This window comes from Ranitomeya imitator, chromosome 2 (assembly GCF_032444005.1).
Source record: "Ranitomeya imitator isolate aRanImi1 chromosome 2, aRanImi1.pri, whole genome shotgun sequence".
Lineage (NCBI taxonomy): Eukaryota > Metazoa > Chordata > Amphibia > Anura > Dendrobatidae > Ranitomeya > Ranitomeya imitator.
In genome coordinates this window covers 362,255,744-362,261,743 of record NC_091283.1, presented here as the reverse complement: position 1 = coordinate 362,261,743, position 6,000 = coordinate 362,255,744, and positions in this window count along the sequence as shown.

The window sequence follows — 6,000 nt, the reverse complement described above, 5'->3', positions numbered from 1 at the left end:
CTGAGAAAAGGAAAAAGGATTTCTCACTGTACATAGGAAATGAAACCTGCCATTACATTGTTGGGTGTTGCTCCAATACTGCAGACTGACAAAAAATGCATATAGTGAAAAAAGGAGGGGAGCAATGGCACATCCACATTGAATAAAAAAAAAAACGCAAAGTTTATTACATATTCATCAATTAAAATCCACATGATGATTTTCGAAAAAAAACACTGACACCTTTCTGAGGAGTTTCTAGCGGCGCCCTTAGTCATACAGTGCACCCAAATGTGTGCGAAAGCAAACTTTTAAAAGAAAACCACTGCCGAAACATGTGAAACATGTCTCTTAATTATGCAAATTTGTAAATGAGACAAGGATAGATTAATCTGCACAATTAGAATAAAAAAATATTGTTGAGCAATTTTAAGGTATTTATATTACTGACACACTTAAAATGTGCAGTTGGCAACCCCAAATCGCAAGACCAGACAGCCATCTTGGACTTTGTGAGCACATGTGTATGGGTGCTTGGGAATGAAGAAATTTGCTCTATTTTTAGGTGCCACCAGTAGAAAACATACAAACTAACAAGCTTGTGAAAAATAGAGCTAATGACTTTTTTTTAATAAACTATCACCAATCAGCATGATTTCCAAAAATTCAAGGCAATTGTTGGGACCAGAACATGTGAACTTGTGGTTGATATCATTTAAATATTGAACCAAATAAAGTATGGATGCATGATTGCAGGACCATAGAATTAAAAAAAATGTCGTTCAAATAGTAATCCTACCAGATTATGTATCAAAACTAGATTAGTATATTCCTGGTTAATGATAAATAGACTGTGTTGGAGCAGAAAATCTATAGCTGTCATAAATTGTTTGAGTTCAGATTTGTAGGCACTACATCAGTTGAGATGATATAAAACAGCTTATAATGATAAATTATGTGGAATATAAGAATATAAATTTGTGATATCACAAGAGAAAGTTATAGTTGTCCATTAGGAATGAGTGGGCACTAAAGTGCTTGGATGCTCGTTACTCGAACCAAGCAATTCCTTATACTCGCATGCTTGTTTCAAGTCACGAGTCTAATGAGAATCAATGGGAAATCTGAGCATTTTTCCAGCAGACGCTCCAAGGAGGTCTGGAGGCAGTGAAAATGTTGGAATAGATGGAAATAGTGCTGAATGGAAGGAGAACAGCATGGGGAAGACCCCTGGAAACATCTCTGACTGACTGATCGCTGCTGAGAACAATGGTGTCACATTTTTACTCCACTTTAAGGACTTACAATAAAACATTCAAAATCATCAAAAAATTTAAGTTTACAAGAAAAAAGTTAAGGTACATTCTTGCTTGTATAATGATATGTATATGAGGCAAAATTTAGAAATGATATAAATAAAAACATAATTTAAGTAAATCAAAATTGAACTTTTAATTTTCTATTACATTTTTATGATTGTTTTAAACTACAAAATTGGAAATGTCAGTGTAATTTATGAAGGAAGCAGCAACCCCCCAAAATTAGAAGGAACTCAGATACACACTCCTACACTCAGAGGCTTTACACTAAGTGTAAAGCCAGAAAAAATAAGGATAGCAATACAGTCATCCATAGACCCTTGAAGAAAACTACTGGCAGACCTCATTCAAAAATTGAAGAATAAAAACACTATGTGTTGCTGTCATCTGGTGTTGTGGAAAAGTCATGTCTAATCCATGCTTTGTTCCTTCTTATCAGAGTGAGCCTGTCAGCACTTTTTGTTGACAGGTGAAAGTGCCTGTCTGTTATGACCCCCCTGGCGGCACTAAAAACCCGCTCAAGCAAGACACTACCGGTGGGGCAGCCCAACACTTCCAAGGCATAGAGGGACAGCTCATGCCAGGTGTCCAGCTTTGGGACCCAAAAGCTGAAAATTCCAGAGGAATAAGGGAATATGCTAGTTTTGACTGCCAGGTATTGCTTGAACATCTTTAAAAACTTTTCAAAAATACCCAGTCATCAGGGCCTGGATGCTGGGAGAGTGTCATTAAATTGGCCCAGGTCTTTGACAGTGTACCCCTGCTGTACCTGTTGTTTGCCTCCCTCGCCTCTTCTCCTTAATTGAGCAAGGAAGCTTGCCCCTTGCTGCTAGTGTTTTCTGATGGGACTTTTTTCAACATATTTTCCATAATAGCCTTCTTGTATAGCACCATTTTAGTAGACCTCTCCTCAGTGTTGGACTGGAGTAGTTTGGGTCCACCAGAAAAAATTATTCTAGGGGTCCACCATGCTTAAGGGGTACTAACTGCAGATTCCTCCCTTAGCTTCCATCTAGTCAAGCACCCTTATCGGCAGATAATTTTGTGGAAACAAGATAAGTGCTGCCGAGAACAATGATATTCTATAAGCACAGTAAGATTTTATTATTTAGACATGTGCCACATACAGACACTAGACATGACACATACACCAGTCACACACTAGACACAGGATACATACACGTGACACACACCAGTCACACGCTAGACACATGACACACACATGACATACAAACACCAGTCACATACTAGACACAGGATTAGAGATGAGCGGACCCCTCGATGTTCGGATCTTGCTGAACAGTTAAAAAAAAGTCCAGGTTCAAGTACAGAACAGTACGCGGACCTCATTCACTTGAATGGGGGGTCAAAACATCCAGTTTGGACCATATCAATATCCAAACAATATCCCTCACCTGTCCATCGTTGTCCCTCGCTGTAATCCATGTCTGGGGATAAACAGTTTTCAACCTCGACGATGCCAAGATGCAATGGTCCAGGCTGAGAACCACTCAGGATTGAGCTGCTGCGTGTGCAGCTTCAGTGACCAGTGGTGACCTCATCGAGGTGACGGCAGGTCACTGACGCTGTGTTCCCAGCCGGGCACCTGAACTGCGGTGATCTTGGTGAGATCCCCGCTAGAACAGTGAGAAAGTCCCATGGTGCAGATACGAGTTCACCGCAGTTCACTCTAAGTAATTTCTCCCGGTGAACTCACCAATGCGCCGAGAGGCTTTTTCTCACTCTTCCCTTCTCCACACAGCCCCCGACTCCCACCTTTTCCACAAAACTCATCATTCCCCCTTTTCCAGAGAGACCCTCATCATCCCCTATTTTCCACATAGCCCCTCATCATCCCTCCTTCTCCACACAGCCCCTCATCACCCCCCCTTTTCCACATAACCCCTCATCATCATGGCCCCTTTACCACGCAGCCCCTCATTAGCATGCCCCCTTTTTCACACAGCCCCTCAGTATCATCCCACCTTCTCCACACAGCTTCTCATCACCCTCCCTATGCAGCCCCACTCAAGTTACATCAATCCTTTCCAAAATAAATCCTCTGACCACTCATACTGAGTATTGGGTCTTCATTGCTATCGTGCAAGGGTCCATTGTACATCCCCTCAGTCCTCTCCTCACACGGCTCCATTGTGCAGCCCCTCCGTCCTCTCCTCACTGCTCCACGCTTCAACCTCTCATTTCCTTCCTTTCCAACAGCCTCAGCACAGTGCTGCTTCCTGCTATCAGGTCTTCACTGGTCTGATGGAGGCCCTGCCCCTTCTGGTGACATAATTCCCTCAAAAAATTAACTCTGTTGTAGACGCTCCCCTGCTGTGTGCAGTCTGTCTGTGATTATTCCGACTTTGCTGTGCGTGATGCTTTATTCCATACCTGGTGCCGGCTGTCTGTCTGCACTGCTCAGCAACAAGTGAGGTGAAGTGAGAGCTTTCTAGTCACTTGCTGCTGCCGACTTCTATTGATCTCATTGAGCACTCCTCCACAGCTGAGAGCGATGAGCACCACAAGATCAGTAGAAGCCAGCAGCAGCAGGTGATGAGAAAGCTCTCACTTCACATCACTTGTTGCTGAGCAGTGCAGACAGCCAGCCGGCACTGGGTATGGAATCACGCACTCAACGCTGGGTGAACACAATCGTAATACAGGGCAGAGCAGGCACTAATGAATGAGGCAGGAGTCAGGTGCTGGTGAGGGGAAGAGCCCACTGGGGGGTGGGCCCACTGGAGGATTCTTTGATCTCCTGGTGGGCCAGTCCAACCCTGCCTCTCCTCCTCAGGAAGAAGAGATGCAAGATTCTCCTTTGTAGGCCGGGGTCACACTTGCGAGTGCAATGTGAGAAACTTGCATCAATACCGAGCACTGCCGCCGGTATTCGGGACTGGAGCATTCAGCTGCATAGAAATACATGCAGCCACACGCTCCTGTCCCGAATGCCGGGTATGGATGCGAGGTTTTCGCATTGCACTCGCAAGTGTTCCCCGGGCCGTAGTGTGAGTCTAGCAGGGTGAACAACTAGTACTCTCTTTTTGGCCATTATGAATTTAACACTAGGGTCATGGGAAAGGCAGCGGTACATAAAGTTTGCCATATCTATCAAGGTCCCTAAATGATGACTTCTCTCCATCTCCTCCTTATTCCCGTCCATCCATGTAGGAGAGATGGGATGAAGCTTGTGTGGGTATTAGCCTGTTGTGTTCAGCCAGCTCCTGTTCCTCCTCCTCTTCCTCAGCTTCCACCTCCTCATTGTTATCAAATCCGTGCTGAGTAGATGAGACTGGACTGGGTAGTATCTCCCTGCCTCATGTTTTCTTCCATCTCCACCTGGTCTACATGCAAAGCTTCATATTTAATTGTCAGCAGCTGTTTAAGTGGGCACAGATGCGGGATTGTTGCTATGATGGCATCATTGCCGCTCACGATCTTTGTGGAGTTCTCAAAGTCTTTATAGAACTGCACAAATGTCAGACATCCATGCCCAATCTTCAGTTGTTATGTGCGGAGGCTGACCAGTATACCGATGGGCATGTTGGAGCTGGTATTCTACAACTGGCCTCTGCTGTTCACAAAGCTTTGCCAGCATGTGCAGTGTGGAGTTTCAGCACATGGTCACGTTGCACACCAGTCAGTGAGCTGACACTTGAATGTGCTTCTGAAGTACTGCCAAAGTGGCAGCACTTTAGCGGACTTGCGGAAATGGGAACTGACGCGATGCACCTTGACCAGAAGCTCTTGGAAACCTGGGTATGTTTTCAACAACCTCTGAAGTAACAAGTTGAGCATGGTACGTGTGTGAGCTTGCCAAGCTTCACAGCCACCACCAGATTATGGCCATTATCACACATGACTGTCTGGTTGTAGGTTCAGCAGCGAGAGCCACAGATCTGTCTGATCTGTTATTCCTTTGAATAACTCTGCGGCGGTGTGTGGTTTGTCTCCTAGACAAATTAGCTTCAGCAGAGCCTGTTGATGCTTCACTGAGGCAGTGCTGCAAAGCTTCCGGCTGATGTGGATGACATAATCTAAGATGGCACATCAGAGATGGAGGAAGAGGAGGAACAGGAGGGGGCTCAGTAACTGGTGTAGGAGGTGGAGGAAACCCTGATAGAAGTAGTGCCAGCAATCCTCAGTATCTGTAGCATATGTGCTGTGCCAGGGTGGGAATCAGCCCCGGCCTCTACAATGTTCACCCAGTGTGCGGTTATTGAAAAGTAGCATCCCTGTCCACAAGCGCTTGTCCACGTCTCTGTCTTTAAGTGGACAATCCCAGTAAGGACATGGGTGATGTTCCTGGACACGTGCTGGTACAAGGCGGGGACACCACACCAGGAGAAATAATGGTGACTGGGTCTGGGTACAGAGGGACAAAATTTGTACACTTGTAGCAAGCCAATTTTTGTTTTTACTTCAAACCAAAGAAATTTCACACAAAGCTGGTTATACAGTCTGTATGACAATAGTCAATTTTTGGAACAAAATAATTTGTGAAATGTACCAGGACCAGCGTTTTTTTTAAATTTTAAATCTTTACACAAAGCACATTAAACTGTAGCAAGTAATACCCTATGGATGACAAATTCAATACAGAAAATTGTTTTACTGTAAATATTTTGAAAGTGTACTTGATGTACTCCTACACTCAAAGGGTATGTGCACACATTGCGGATTCCATTCCGGATTTTTC